Below are 16,768 nucleotides of genomic sequence, written 5' to 3'. Positions count from 1 at the left end.
TGAAGATCATTTTGCAAACTTGACATATATCAGAAGTGTGGGTCAAAAGTGTGTAGTGGGAAGGCTTCCTTTGGAATGTATAATATTAGTGGAAGGACAATATTGTGTGTAGCAGCTATTTCACACAAAAATCATTGTTAACAGTGTTAAATTTGCTGAAGTAACATATATAAAAATACTTAACTACAGCAATAGTTTTAAGAAAATCTAAGATTTGCAAGGTTTTGTAAAGGTTAATATGTACAGTACCTGTGGAGGAGTTTGGCCAGGGCTCATCCCTCTCCGGGGTGGTGGGGAACCACACCACCTCGCTACTTCTGTCCAGTTGTTGATGGGGAATTAGCCTGGCTGCGGGAGTCTCTTGCTGCGGCAGCAGTAGAGGCAAACACAGATAGTTATTTGTGACTAGCCCATGGTCAGCAGGCAATAGTGAGTCAAGGGCTAAGGTCCTCAGGCAGGAGCTGAGCAACAGTATTTAGCAGGCCCAGTCCCTGGGTCAGAGCGGGCCAGCAGAGAGTTAATGACTCAGGGAGGAACTAAGCAAACAGTTATATGATTAGCAGGCCCAGGCCCGGGGTCAGGCCAGGGCAGCAGAGAGTCAGTGGCTCAGGCCCTCAGGCAGAGGCTGAGCAAATCCAGGTAAACAACAAGCTCAGGTTCTTGGCTCAGAGGGGCTTGGGAGAGGGGGAGACTACCACCCACAAGCTGGGTGCAGAGGCGGGACACAGGCCCACCCACTCCACTGCGTCTCAGCCTGGGGCCCTAGCAGCAGCAGAAGACCTGCTGCTGCATCAGTGGGGATCCTGGCTGCAACACACTGACATAGGCTTTGGCAATGCTGCAACCAGACTTGAGTCGGCTGCCCCCGGGCTACTTCCAAACTCCCCCTCTGGAGGTACCTGAGTCTGGATGGTGTCCTCCGGGGGGGTCAAGCACCATAGGGTCCTCTGGGTAACTGGCGAGGGGCAGGCTGAGCAGCTCCTCTGAGCCCTGGGCCACGTTAGGCATCGGCAGGTCAGGCCAGTCCTTGGGTCTGCCGTAGGTTGCCGGGGTCTCCCAACTGGAAGTTAGGCCACAGGCATCTGGCCTCTCCAGCATCCGTTCCTCGAGTGAGCTCTGAGGTCGGACTTTTATACTTCCTGTCCTGAGCCTGGACCTTTGGGGAGTGGGTGCAGGACTCACTGGCTCTGCCCACTCTGGTGTTGGGAGGGGCTCGTCCCTTTCTGGTACAGTACCAATTAAATTAGGTTGCCATTATAATGTATACAATCAGACAACAGCATCGATGTGAACATTCACCTTCAACATTACATTTAATAACCTTAGCTCTGATGTTAGTATGAACTCTTTTGACACAAACATCACTAATATATTGCATGTAGTCCAAAGTATTAAAATCCTGGCCTACCTAAAGTATGTAGTTAGTATTACATGTCCATATCATTTTCATTACTTCAGCAAATGTCAATTTTCAGATAATGTTTTTTGTGGAGGAATTTCCTTGTTTTTAAAGAAGAAATATAACAAGCCTTGTTGGTGTAAAATCAGGTTCACACAGGAAAACTTTATGCACTGTGTGATAAAAGTTTCTATGGCCTCAAACTCACAGAGGACGTTTTATGTGCCAGGCACCTACAGTTTTGTATGGTGCCAGGCACCAATTTGCGTAGAAAATATTATATTAAATCTTCCTCTTCTATGCACCTTCAGGATGTTCCCTGATCTAATCAGCTATTTGAGGAATCACAGAAGTGAGTTGACGGACAAAGTTACAGTGGGGAGAATAGTACCTTTAACTTGTAAAGCCATGTTCATAGTTAAATAATGTAATCATTCTGATCTTAATAAGTACATAAGGAAGGACTTAGACTGTCACATATTCAAAACAAAACACCTTGGGACACCTACAGAAAGGTAGTCACACTCAAAATACCCATAAAGCCCTGGATCTTCCTTGCAACAAAGGAACATTTGCATTTGTACACTAGTTAATTGCATATGCAAGTTGGCAAGTATGCAAGAACCCAGTTTGTGCATGCAAATGAACATTGCAAAGGAAATGGCACCTTTAAAAAACTGTCCCATAAGGCTTACTGGCAAAGGAGAAGTAAGAGAGAATTAGAGAAGCAAGGTAATGATGCAATTTGCTGTATGCTGATAGTGGACTTCAATCATGGTCTTTTATAGTAACTTGCAAAGGTCTACTGAATTTAGCACTGTGTATTTAGAGAACTACGCGACTATTCCAAACAGTCCTGAAATTTCAAAAAGTAATCATATTGCTTATGGGGAAATGAGGGAAAACCCATTTTTCAATCTTTTTTCTTGTTTTTTCATTGCTTAACTTGAAACCAAAGTTTAGTCTTGTTTGTCTAATGCATGTCTAGATAGATTGGGTGACTTCATCAGTACATATCATAGAAGCAGCAGGAATTTACATTTGTTTCCTTGGAATTCAGTGGCATTAACAACAGCAGTTCAAAGCAGCCCCATTGTGAGATAAAACCTTTCCATAATCTCAAAGTGCAGTGCTCCTGGTTCTTACAAATGTATTTCTTTTCTGTTCCTGCTGTATTGTCTTCCTTTGTTCCCTTTTCCAATGTCAATATGTTACATTATTTATTTTCCCAGGCATACTTGTAGTATCTTTCCCTTCTCCCGCCCGGCTTCCTAGGAATTCTACAGCTTAATATGTAACAAAAAGAAAAGAACAATCAAGAGACAGGACCATGCACTAGCAACCAAGTCAAGTTTGCCGCATATTTTGGCTGTCAATACTTAATGTAAATATCGTAAGGAGAAGAGGTGCCTACTGCCATTGTCAAGGATCTCTGCCCTTCTGCAGGGGATAATGGAAAAGAAATATCACTACTGCTGAGACCCTATCCTTTACTCAGTGATAATGTCAGGATCCAATAAAACCGCTACTGCTTGTAGTAGAGTGTGCCGGCTCCCAGAAAAGCAGAGATTCCTAGCCCGCTCGCTACTGGGGCTCAGCCCTTTCAGACCAGGCCCTTAGGATGGTTGTGTTTCCAGGGGGATCATCATGTGACCAAGAGGGAGTTTTGTGAGCATGGGCAGCACTGGCTGGAAAGCTCTCCCCTAGATTTCCTCTTACCCTAGTGTTTTCCTGGGTATGTGTGAAGGACTAGCCAGGGGCAGATTCTTCAATCATTCTCCATAGTCTCAGGCTTTCTTTTAAAAAGAAAAAAATAAATCTCTAGCTGTCATGGTTGTAAAGAAAACACTTCAAAAGCTGCCAGGAGTGTAGCTAATATAGAGATGTCTACCTGAATTTGCCGAAAGCCTGAAATAATAGCTCTGAGAGGTGAACTTCCCTGATCATTTCAGCAGGCTCTAACTCAGATGCTAATGGTGATGTTTTAAATGTCAATATTGTTAACTATTTCACTGCTTGTCAAAGCATGTCAGAAAGGAGAGAAGTATAATATTATGAAGATCTTTGCCAGTGTTTCCCAAAATGTGTGTGGGAGTGGGAAGCATGGAGAAGTAGTCAGGAGGAGGGAGATGCCATGACAAATGTATTAATGAGAAGGAGTAGGTCTTTAACAGGATTGCAGGCGTGCAGTTGGCTTAAATTCTCTGAAGAGTGGCTGAGCTTTCAGAAGTTTGGGAGACACTGCTCTAGATGGAACGGAACACCACACTCAGGAGGTATGTGGGTTGCATAATACATTTCTGAAATGCAGAGTTCCTGAAATTTGGTTCTGGATTTTCATAAGCACAGTGCACTCTGGAACATCAATACAGGGAAAGCCTCACCAGGAAAGAAAAGGTGAGTGAAAAGTAGTGTCATGACATACGGATGGAATCATAGTCCTTCTTAAACAGAAGGCATTTATTATGGAAAAGAGTTACAACTGAGCTTTCACATGGCTTCAGTTCCAGCTTTGTCTCCCTTGTTTACCAAGAGCTACACTTTGTTTAGAACTCTATACAACACAGAGATATAGTTAGGTTCCTAATTCCATACTCGGGCATTCTCACATGTGGCCAGAATTTCCAGAAGTTCTAGAAGCTCCCATTGATGCTCCCTTTTAAGTGTCTAAATAATATACTGCAAGTGACCCTATCATTAGTCATTCTTTTCCTCTTTTCCTCTCATTTGGCGATAGATATTCATTAGACCAGTGGTTCTCAACCAGGGGTACACAGAAGTCTTCCAGGAGGTACATCAACTCATCTAGATATTTACCTAGTTTTACAATAGGCTACATAAAAAGCACTAGCTAAATCAGTACAAACTAAAATGTAATACAGACAATGACTTGTTTATACTGCTCTATATGCTATACAACTGAAATGTTAATATTTTGAAATTATTAATATTAATATTCCAATTAATTTATTTTATAATTATATGGTAAAAATGAGAAAGTAAGCAATTTTTCAGTAACAGTGTGCTGTGACACTTTTGTATTTTTATATCTGATTTTGTAAGCCAGTAGTTTTTAAATGAGGTGAAACTTGGAGGCACGCAAGACAACTCACACTCCTACAAGGAGTTCAATAGTCTGGAAAGGTTGAGAACCACTGCATTAGACTGGATTTTCTCACTAAACATAACTAAATGATACAGTAGGTTTTACATATGAAGTGAATCCTTCCTTGCTTTCTATGCACCTTTTGTGGTATTAAGCAAAGAGGTTTGCCTCATCAGCTTGTTGAGTGATTTTGGAGAACAGTATGAGAGAACTAAATCATCCCACTTTTGCTTGTGATGCTATAAAAGGTTCTCTCTCGATCTCCTTCACACTCAGGTGATGGAATGCCGAGATAGGCAAAATCAGTTTCAATGCCAAAAAGATGAACAACTGGTGCAGAAGGTCACAAAACACTATGAATTGCTTTATGTCACCCGAATCTTGAAGGATGATCCAAAAATATATACAAGAGTTTTGGAATAATAGTGAGCAACACAGTACCGCTACCCAGGGAACACTGTGCAATACACATAAAGCAACTAAAATTTTAATGGAGAGTGGAATTATCTTTTGCATTAAGTGCAAAAAGAGTTTGTTTTAAAGAGAGAGAGAAAGAGTGAGAAAGAAGCAAGTCCGCTGTTAAGGAAAAGTAAGTTTATGCCTAATGTCCTGGAGAAATAGTTGAAGAATAATTCAACCCTATGCAAAGATTACTGTTCAAGGCTACCAAAGTCAGTGAGATTAGTAGGGAACTTTAGGACCAGATCCCACAAAGGGATCCACTGTACAGACACTCAGGTCTGCATGGAACCCATAGGTTTTAGTGTGACTCCAAAAGGGTCTAAGTAAGAGGGTCTATGTGAGTGGATCCTTTAGTGGGATTGCAGCCTTAATTTGTTTTCCTGATCCTGATGTTTTAGATTTGTGATCTTGTCAGATCTCATAAGCTAAACAGGGACAGACCTAATTATTATTTGGAAGGGTAATTACTTAGGAAGACCCAGGTTCTTACAGAAATGGTGTTGGTGACTCACTGTCTTAGGCTGGCACTCTGACTTCTCAGTCAATATTGAATCAATCCCCATTTTAATACCAGGGATAGTATGGACATAGAACTATGATCCTGACCATTTCTGGTGATTGAAGACTCCATGGAACTTTTTTCACATTCTAAATTCTAGAGCAGATAAACTCCATTCTACTTTCTAAAATTTTTCTTTATAGTGTCACTCACTTATGCTGTTCTGCACTTGCGCTGCTAGATGATTGCTGAGTCATGTTAGCGGTGCAGAACGACTACTGGGCTTCCCTCTCAAAAAAAGCTATGTGAACCTGAATGTTGAAGCCAGTATTCTGAACCAGCAGAAGCAGCATGTACCCAGGTACTTGTGCACACACTATAGCCAAAAGTGTGCCTTTGGCTGCCTTTAAATAGAGTATCATTAATAAACACACATAACTACATATATCTCCACATCTTTCAGAGGTAAGGAAAAAAGACTATTCCCAGATCCACTGCCTCCCACTCCTCTCCAGAACATACCTGAGAAAAATGTACACCAGAGTTCAACCTTATGGGCAAACTGCAAATACAGTAGATACTGTGGATTTAAGATTTCATCTTAAAGTTCTTATCACACATTCCTTCACCAGAATGTCTTGGTCTAGTGCAACATGGGCAGAGTTAAGATATTTGGGAGTACTTTAACAACACATTTCCAGTGTTTAAGGGTTTTTTAAGTGTGTCCTTGACTTTGAATTTCCAGACTTTCTAGTGTTTGTAGTTTTTAGAGTAATACATGTTCTGTGAAGGCTTTTAATTCAACACGGCAGCTGGCAAGCTCGGTCTGAGGATGAGAAGCTAACTCCAGCCCAAGGCCAGCTGCTCCCTTCCAAGACAGAAGGGGGGAAGTCCAACCCCCCGCAACCAGCCAAGAGAAGAGAAGAACTAAGTTGAGCAAAGCTGCAGAGATAAAAGCAAGAACAGTGAAAGAACAGTGAGAGCGAATGAGACACAGAGATGCCGAGATAACAGTGAGAGCGAATGAAACAGCAACAGCAAAGGCCAACAGAGGGGAAAACAAGTCTCCAGAGCTGGGATGTTTTGGGAAACCGGGGAGGCCACAGAAAGCCTGTTTGGACTGGTATAAAGAGCACCAGGAACAGAAGGCCCTGAACAAAAACATCCCCAAAGGAACCAAGGACATATAACCCTCCTGAGAACCAGAGCAAGTTGGAAAGCACAGCAGATCCTTGGACGACCTGGGCCCAGGACAGCACTCCTGTCCACCTTCTGCGCCCCACGCCCCTTTTTCTGACATTACACTCAGACTTGGCCAGTCTGGGTTGTGCATGTGTGAGTATGAAAGTGGGTTAGGGCTTGGGGCATTAATGCTTTCTTTCTTCCCCTGAGTGACATGGGAGCGTTCCCAGCACTCTGCTGTTATTTTATTTTATCAATAAAGCTTTAAAATTTAGACCCTGGGTATGCTTCATCATCTCCTCCCTGAAAAGATTCTGAGGCATCCCCCTGATCAACTGACGCCTTCAGGCAGACTGGTAACGAAAATCTGTCCCAATACAACTCTAGGTCCACGTAAACACAATGTATTTATTTATTTATTTATTGCTAGAAATACAGTAACTCCTCACTTTAAGTCATCCCAGTTAACGTTGTTTCATTGTTACTTTGCTGATCAATTAGGGAACATGCTCATTTAAAGTTGTGCAATGCTCCACTCTTACATTGTTTGGCTGCCTGCTTTCTCCACAGCTGGCAGCCTCCCTCCACCCCCTCCTCCCCAACAGCGCCTCCCGCCTGCTGGCAGACCCCGCGGATCAGTACCTTACCCTCTTCCCCCGCCTCCTGCCTGCAGCAATCAGCTGACTTGTGGCGTTCTGGAGGCAGGAGGGAGTAGGGAGGAGCAAGGACTTGGCATGCCTCATCTCCAGTGCCAGTGGGTTGTGCCTGTGTAGGGTAAGGCAGGGGCACCTCCCAACTATAGTACGGTACCTGTATTAAATTGTTTGTTTAAAATTGTTTAAAACTTATACCTGTATTAAATTGCTTGTTTAAAATGTACATAATGCCTTTTTTCTGGCAAAAAAAATTTTCCCTGGAACCTAATCCCCCCTATTTACATTAATTCTTATGGGGAAATTGGATTCGCTTAACATTGTTTCACTTAAAGTTGCATTTTTCAGGAACATAACTACAATGTTGAGTGAGGAGTTACTGTATGCACTAACAGCCTGATCCAAAGCCAAGGGGAATTTTTCCATTGACTTCAATGGGTGCTAGCTCTCCTGTGTGACATAGGGGTTAGCATGTGTTCTGCTCATTCCTTCCACATACACATACACCTCATTGCCAGATGATGAATAAGGTCGAATGAAATTATTTTGGTACATTGATGGCCTGATTCAAAGCTTCTTGAAGCCCATGGAAATACTCCCACTGATGAACTGAGGAATTTCTCAAGCTTTCTCAGAGCTTCCTCACGCAGTGTCAATCTTTTCTTAAAGAGCGATTACCTCATGGGCCACCTCCCATCCCCTTTGCAATCCCATGGACCACTTCCCTTCCTATTTAGGATCATTTGGTGGCTACCACAGCAATCGCTTACCTGGGAAGGCAACAGCAGGGAAGTGTTTATGTACTTTTTAGCCATCTTGGAATGTGATTTAGCAGCTGGAAACAAAGAGATTCAACACCACATGACCAGCCAGCTTTCCACAGACTATTAGCAAGTGCTTTATAGATCACTGGCTCTCCATGAGCCTCAGTTTGGGGGACATACTAAATAAGAATTAGGAACTAATTAGAGGAAAACTGAAGTACTTTAGTTAAATAAATAAAATACAAAAATCTTACATTTATATAGAATCTTTTAACTTAAAAGATCCCAAAGCATTTTACATACAAACAATCCACATACAGAACAGGAGTACTTGTACTTGTACTTTCGCGAAAGCTCATGCTGAAATAAATTTGTTAGTCTCTAAGGTGCCACAAGTACTCCTGTTCTTTTTGCGGATACAGACTAACACGGCTGCTACTCTGAAATCCACATACAGGACATCATGTCACCAATGAAATGCAGCTCTCTCTGGGCTGGAGGGCATCACCCAAGCAGACAATCTTCAATTGGAAAGAGGAAATTTTGGCCAAATTGGGGCCAGTCCTTTCTCTTATGAAAAGCTATATGGGATGTTTTTACGTCTGCTCTGAGCAGCCAGGAACTCAGTTTTCCGAATCCTATTGAAAGACTCACAGCCTGATGTGCCAATTTTTACACCACGGGAGGATAAAGGGCTGAGATTCTGCTGCGATTAGAATAAACAAGGTTTATTCATTTCTGTCAAACAGTAGATGTCTCCCTTTGCCTGGATTTGATCTGTGTGTAAAATGTGCATAAAATGTCTACAGCCAATATTACTTCTCTTTTTTCCAGCTAACATTCCCATCATGCCTTGTACAAAAATCCACAGGGGAGGAAAGATAACGCTGAGCACAAACCCTGAGAATAGAGCCCCATGAAAGCAACAAATTATAAACTCTACAGAAGAGATTTTCTTCGGAAAGATCATAGGTCTCATGCTTTAGTCATGGCCTGTTCCTTTGCCAGCAGGTTTGGAGAGAGTGATCTGTGAGAGCTAAGTGATTTCTTTCAAGTAAGCTTCTCACGATGACTACAGAAAGCTAAAGGATTACAGTACACAAACAATGGGAGAAAAGCTGCTTCGAATAATACATCCAGACAATAGGGCTGCCATTATGGTAGCAATGCAAAATATGGAAGAGGATTTAAATGAAATGAGTGCTATTTGCACACCTCTGAGGACTCACGTGTGAAAAATTTGGCAGCACTGATGTTTATAGCGCTTGTTGCTCCACCCCTTAAACAATGAGGCTAAACCCCATATGTACAGGAGTTGGTAGGGCACAAGCATTTTTGCTAATCACACTGCATGCAAAATCAGGAAGACAAAGGGAACTAGTAATGCTTATACTAGCATTGGGGAAATAATTAAGCATGAATGAAATATTGTATGTGGATTTGAAATAAATGTGAAGCGCTCTTGGAAACAATTGTGTTGTTTTCAGTTGTGCTGGTTTTCCCCCGTTTCACAAAATAATTTGCATTTCATTTAAATAAGGAACATATATTGTTGCAAACTTTCTATTTTATTTACATAAAACAAAATGCTCATTTCCATTATTGTTTAGATAACCTGGCATCTGAAGAGTTTTTCTGAAGGTAAAGTTTTCTCCCTCCCCAAATTATGACAGACACAATGATTAGTATGGGGCATAGATAGACAGACAGAAATCCACCATAAGCCCTGCTGTACAGTAGGCTAATATCTTTCTGCGGGCATAACAAAGACATGGGACCAAATCATTGATTCCAGCCATGTTCTGCTTTGTGCTCCTGCAATCTCGGAGGCATCTGGTGTTGGTTGGACCATTGCGTAAATTAGAGCAGCCTCCTGGACAGTGATGCTGGCTGGAGTCCAGTGTGTATTGGCTGTGCCCTTTCTTTCCCCAGTTGCATGTTCCCTGAACCAGAACTGGGAGGCAAAAGTCCGTCTTGCAGGTGATCTGCTGAGACAACTAATATTTATACCAGCTTTCTGGGCCCTTTGCACCACTGAAGTGACACAAATGGCCCGGATCAGTGACACAAATGGCCCGGATCAGGGTCAGTCTCTACGATTACTATTCTGTCCAGTTTTTGTTAGAGCAGGGAAGTGCACTGTGACTTTAATTCAATGTTACTGTGAAGAAGTGAACTACCCTTTTAAAGGACAGGCTGGAGCCTACAACTAAGATAGCGTAGGTGTAATCAAGAAGGTCCCCCTTCTCCATTCTGGGGCTTGGCCTGGGATATTTAAACATGAAGTTGGGTAGGAACAGAGAGAGATGAGAAGCCATGCAGCTTACAGTGGAGTCTCTCAGGTTCAGGGGTCTAGCCTGAGTAAGCCCAGAGACTTTGTTTGGGGACTTTAATTTTGGGAGCTCTGCACCGGGGTCTGAACTGCTGTTACAAGTCCTCCTTCCCTGAAAAGGGACAACACATGTCTTTTATAGTTACTTTCAGGAATCTCCCTTTATTGGCATCTGTATATGTTTGAATTCTCATCTTCACTAACCATAAATAATAGGTGATCTTGGATCCTAAACCTTCTCTCATTCCTTATCGTATGTGCGCAAATAGCTCAGTGCCCGGGTTTATTACTGATTCAAATCCACCTCTGCTGAAAGGCTCTTCATCTTCTCTCATCTTGACTATTTTAACTTCCTTCTGTGACCTCCTCAAGCTCATCTCTTCCATCCTCAAACAACTCCACCAGTTCCCCATTTATGTAAAATCCTCCATGAATTTGTTTCAAATCGTCTCACAGGCCTTGTCCGTCTATTTCCCTCCCTGTTCCCATCACTCTTACCTCCCTTCTGTCCTTTCACACCTTATTGCCTTTCTCAGATAACGCTGAGCAATAACAATTCAGTACTCTTCATAAGTAATAAATCCACACTATTAAAAAGAAACCAAATTATTCTGATCCTGCCAAAAGTGAGTTCAATATTGCTTAAAAGTTAAACATATACATATCCCTTTGCCGGATCAGTTAGCTATCTAAACCCATATTTAGGTTCCAAAGGACCTCTGAAAACCAGACTACCTGTTCAGGTACAAAAAGCAGGTATTGCATTGCCTAATTTTAGTTTGAATATTTTAGCTGTAATGCACTATAAGACAACAGAAATATATTAATCATTCTGGTTTCTGCCCCATGCAGAATCTTAAGCATTGGTCTCCTTCAAAATATTGATAATTATTTCATTTTATCCTGCTCCTCTCTGTACACTGTCCTGAGACTTAAAAAATAATCGTTTTCCTCTTTCCACACAGCTATTGCTGCTTTTCCCTGTGCTCTGTTATCAGAATATGCCCAACACTTTAGATTTTCAGAAAAGCAGATGAAGTCATTTAACAGATGCTCTGTTTATAGAAAAATATACTGTAGTCGTATACTTTCATAGATTCATAGATTCATAGACTCTAGGACTGGAAGGGACCTCGGGAGGTCATCAAATCCAGTCCCCTGCCCTCATGGCAGGACCAAATACTGTCTAGACCATCCCTGATAGACATTTATCTAACCTACTCTTAAATATCTCCAGAGATGGAGATTCCACAACCTCCCTAGGCAATTTATTCCAGTGTTTAACTACCCTGACAGTTAGGAACTCTTTCCTAATGTCCAACCTAAATCTCCCTTGCTGCAGTTTAAGCCCATTGCTTCTTGTTCTATCATTAGAGGCTAAGGTGAACAAGTTTTCTCCCTCCTCCTGATGACACCCTTTTAGATACCTGAAAACTGCTATCATGTCCCCTCTCAGTCTTCTCTTTTCCAAACTAAATAAACCCAGTTCTTTCAGCCTTCCTTCATAGGTCATGTTCTTTCCTAAATCTAATTTTTTTTTGTCTTCCTAGAAACAAAAGAATTCAAATGTCTTTTCCAAGTCAGAGCTGAAGGAATCCCTTTAAGTGATATAAGTCCCTCAGTGGGGCCGTATGCTCTGTTTCACCACTGAATAAGCTGAAATGATTGGGTCTACTTCATGATTCCAAGATATCACTAGAGTGTGCTATAGATCATGAAATTTCAGTAAAGCACTTGTTAACAAGGCAATCTATCTGCTATACTAAATATTTTAAATTAATTCCAAACATGAAAGCAATGCACACTGATCCAAATACACATTTAAAACAACATTTAAAACACTTGAGAGAAGTAATATCATAACACTTGTTTAACAGTTTAAAACTTTTTGCTACATACGCTTGGAGAAACATACAATAGTGCATGGCTACAAAGAGTTAGTGAGAGCTAGACAGATGATCAATCAATCTAAAATACCTACAAATCAATAAAACCAAAAAGAAGAGATCTAAATAGTGATTGAAAAATTGGAATGGAACATGTATACATAAGAAGCATAACCAATAAGGGACCTATTGTAGGAAACTTACTTTGGTGTGCACTCATATGGAGATTGGCATCAAATGGGATTATTCACCCGAGCAAGTACTTGCTCATGAGTCAGGGCTGCACATTCAAGCTGTAAATAGTAACGATAAATAACATGTCATTAATGAGTAGATATGAAAAATAGAACTGATCGTACTTCCATGGACGTCAATGGCAAAACTCCTAATAACTCTAGTGGGAGTAGAATCAGGACCATCCTGGGGGATTACATAGCTGAAAGTCGGTAATGGGAAGGGGAACGTACTAGCACTTGCACCTTGATTCAGCAGTATGTAAGCATATGCTTAACTTCAAGCACGTAGCTGGATTTAAAGTTAAGCACATCCTTAAAGACAGGCATGAGCTTAAGTGCTTTGCTGAACTGGGGCCTCCGATACCAATTCAAATCCAGGCTACAGTATGCTGATAGCACCGGAAGAGCACTGCTGTCTGATGGCCTGGTGATTCAATGGCCTATGTGAAATGGATTTGGTGGCCTCAGTCCATTTCCCAGTGCATGATTATTATTTCTATTACTGTGACACCTAAAGCCCCAATCCTGGACCTGCATCGCACTGTGCTAGGTGCTGTACAAACACAGAGCAAAAAGATGGTCCCTGTCCCAATGTGCACATCACGAAACCCATCTCCCTAATTAGCTATCCTGCAAGTCATCTCCAAAGAAGGCCAAACACTGAACATGCTCTGAATCTAAAGTAGTTTCTCCCCTTTTGAGGTGCTCCCCCCACCTCCCCGCATCACAATTGAAACATGTTGGTGGAGCCATGAGAGGAGGCTTATGCTTTCGCTCTCTGAGCTGGTTCTGTCCCAAAGAGCCTTTAGTCTCCAGGACTCTCAATCCAGCTGCTCTCATGAGTTATAGATTCACACCAAATGTCAAAAAATCAGATCTCCCTGGAAGTGTGCGTTGCACAAGTTAGTGGGAATGGTTAGACTGGTGACATTCACATATACACTTACGTACTGTAAAACTGATGTTTGCTGTGACAGTTCAGTGTAAGTGTGTGATACAAAGGCTGGAATTCAGCTGAAACAGAAGAATTAGGGACAGATCCTCAGATGACATGAACTAGCATAGCTCTGTTGACTTCAATGCAGCTACACTCCTTTACACCACCTGAGGATCTGCCTCTTAAAGTTTTAGCTGGATGTTTTCCTCACAGTTTCCCCCCTGCTCTCCACCCTAAGCATTAATTATTCTTCCCCTATGCTGTTGTTAAACTATATGGTGCCAACTACTGCTAGTCAGTGGTGGAACAAATAGGGACAGTTGGCAACTTCTGATCTACTTATACTGGAAAAAGACAACAACAACAACAAAAAATCTGATTCACTTTAACAGAAATCTGAAGTGTGTCCTTAATGGACAAGGGATGTGAAGCATGTGATATATTCTCTATCACTGATCTATGTAGCTCTTGCCAGATCTCTAATTATATGCATCGTCCCGTCCCATGCCCAGGACCTTTTCTCAGGTTTGCCTTGGATCATAAAACAATATGTCCTTTTCAACTGCATGAAAGACAGCACCGGTGGTTCTACTAAAGCTGATAGGAGAAGGTAACATTTTGTAAAATGTAAAATTCCAGAGTAGTTTGTTTTGATCATCTTCATGACATTACCTTCTTTTAGATTTAAAACCTGCATTTCACTGTGAAAAAACAATGTTCCAGCATAATCTTTTCATTGCATAACTGAAGAAAAAGAGGCACCTGGAATTTCACCTCTACATCTTGTAGCATGGAAAATATAAGGCTCTATCCACAGAGAATTTATTTGCACTAGTATTTGGTCCAGTTCTCCATGACACTGCTAATAACACTATCTAAGTCCTTGATCTTGCAAATCCTTGTACTTTACACATGTGTGCGGCATTCCACTGAAGTCAATGGAAGTTTTCACATGATAAGTTCAGCATTTGTATAAGTGTTCGCAGGGTCAGAGCCATAGTTACAGCTGCATATACGCTAGGGAAAGGCCTTGTTTGTGAGTTAGGCTGCAGGGAGGCTCCGGTGTCTTGCTGATTCTTGTTGCTCTAGTTTTGTTAATTTTACCATTTAATTTTTAAGATGCTTCCTTTCAATCTCACTTACTGGGAAACTAAAGATAATTCTATAAAGCCTAAAAATAAACCTGGATCTGCTAAAAAATTCAGCATTTCACTCCTAGGCTTCCACCAGCTGGGCCCGTCTGCTTTAGATTTGACACAATTTATGAAAATTGAACAAGTTTACATGAGGAAGATGAACAGATTCCTTTGTTTATTCATTTTGCCAAAATACTGTGCAGGGCACTTATTACACTTTATTTTTGCTGATCTCTTTCCCTTTATCCCTTTAACACTATGGATGGGTTACATTAGTCTTCCTTCCGTAAAGTATGTCCAAACGCACACTCTTTTGCACTCATATGCCCTTCAGGTTTTGCTCATCACATTTATTAAGCTACTTAATTCTCAAGGATCTATTGTGGATACAGTGAAGACCCCCTGAACACCAGTTAAGAATAAAGGTGTAATGAGAATAAATGACACACACATACCAATTTCCACAAGTCCTACACGGAGTGTGACCTTTTTACATAAACATCTACTGCATAAATAAATCAGATCTATTAATAGGAACCTCCCCCCCCTAAATCAAACAATGAAAGTATAACAGTTAGCAAACCAGTTAAAAGAATCAACCTATTAAATAAATAAATTTGCTCTACACCAATTTGTGTCACGGCTGTACTTAAGGCAAAACCTTTTAAAGGAATAGATTTACTGTGCATACATATCTCCACTGGGTATGTGTAATTATGCAAAGGAAAGGCATTACTTTTTTAAAGTGGATGAATGGGTGATACTTCTTGATTTAGTGCAAGAAACAGAAAAATGGTAATGGCATGAAATAAGCATTTGCAAAACTGTTTTGGCAGACAGAAAATATTTGATTTACCTAGGGCATCCATCAGGTTCTGTATTTTAGATCAAAGTAGATAAATGGCAAAGCAAATGGATATTTGGGGAAAAAAATCTACTGCTTTTCTGGCAACCCTGCAAGTAAGTTAAATGTTTGAAGGTGAAAAAAAAAAGGCTCTCACATGGACAGAATAAAGTAATGATTCATCACTAATCTAGCAAATATGGGAGTTGTGTATTTACCTGGAAAGGTGAGAATTTCATGGAAGAAAATGCTACTCAGGGCCCCACTTGTCACTGATGTCCTGATCCTGAGAGATTTCAATGAGGGTTGAGGTGCCCAGCATTTCCAATGCTTAGACCCCCAAAGGGGAAACATTTTACCTCCTCCCTTTGGCTTCAAGTTGGTTCACAATTATTTTCCTTCCTATGACTTTCAGTTCTGTCTTGAACTCATATGGGTTTATGAAAGATATTCCAATTCAGGGCAAAGGAGCTCTCTACCCCAAAACAGAAATCTGTGCTTCCCTTAGTAACATATATATATATATATATATAAAATAAGACAAAAGGCCAAATTCATCACTTGTCTGATGGGGTGAACTTATCTTTACTTTTCTCAACTATACAGAAATAAAAGTCTGCAAAGATTTTATACATACGAACATACGAAAGGCCATACTGAGTCAGATCAATGGTCCGTCTAGTCCATTATCCTGGCTTTTGATAGTGGCCAATGTCAAATGCTTCAGAGGGAATGAACAAAACAGAACAATTACCGTGTGATTCAGCCCCTGTCATCCAGTACCAGCTTCTGGCAGTTGGAGATTTAGGGTCACCTTGAGCATGGTGTTGCGTCTCTGACCATTTTGGCTAATACCCATTGATGGGCCTATCCTCCATGAACTTAGCTAATTCTTTTTTGAACCCAGTTATAGTTCTGGCCTTCACAACATCCACTGGCAATGAGTTCCACAGGTTGACTGTGCATTGTATGAAGAAATACTTACTTGTGTTTATTTTAAACTTACTGTCTATTAATTTTATTGAGTGGCCCCCGTTTCTTGTGTTGGGAAGGGGTAAACAATACTTCTCTATTAATTCATGATTTTATAGACCTCTAGCATATCCCTCCATAGTAGTTTCTTTTCTAAACTGAACAGTCCCAATCTTTGTAATCTCTCCTCGTATGGAATCTGTTCTATACCCTTAATCATATTTCGTGCTCTTCTCTGTACCTAAAAATAATAGCTCTGGTGTGGGAATCTCCCTCACATCCTCTGCAGTGAAGACCCATGCTAAGAATTCATTTAGTTTCTTTGAAATGGCCTTGTCTTCCTTGCATGCTCCTTTAGTA

The 16,768-nt window shown here is 41.1% G+C and overlaps 1 protein-coding gene across 1 annotated transcript in view; it reads right to left on the bottom strand.

Moving 5' to 3' along the window:
• The window catches only part of C14H19orf12 (chromosome 14 C19orf12 homolog), a 48,095-nt gene that overhangs the window by 29,358 nt on the left and 1,969 nt on the right, over nucleotides 1–16,768 (bottom strand). Inside the window, exon 2 of the mRNA XM_050923139.1 lies at nucleotides 12,488–12,576. The gene's annotated coding sequence lies outside the window, so the exon portion shown is untranslated. The remainder of the gene's footprint in view (nucleotides 1–12,487; nucleotides 12,577–16,768) is intronic.

The sequence above is a fragment of the Gopherus flavomarginatus genome, chromosome 14 (assembly GCF_025201925.1).
Source record: "Gopherus flavomarginatus isolate rGopFla2 chromosome 14, rGopFla2.mat.asm, whole genome shotgun sequence".
Classification (NCBI taxonomy): domain Eukaryota; kingdom Metazoa; phylum Chordata; order Testudines; family Testudinidae; genus Gopherus; species Gopherus flavomarginatus.
Note: the sequence above shows the minus strand (reverse complement) of the source record. Positions and strands in the feature narration are given on the sequence as shown.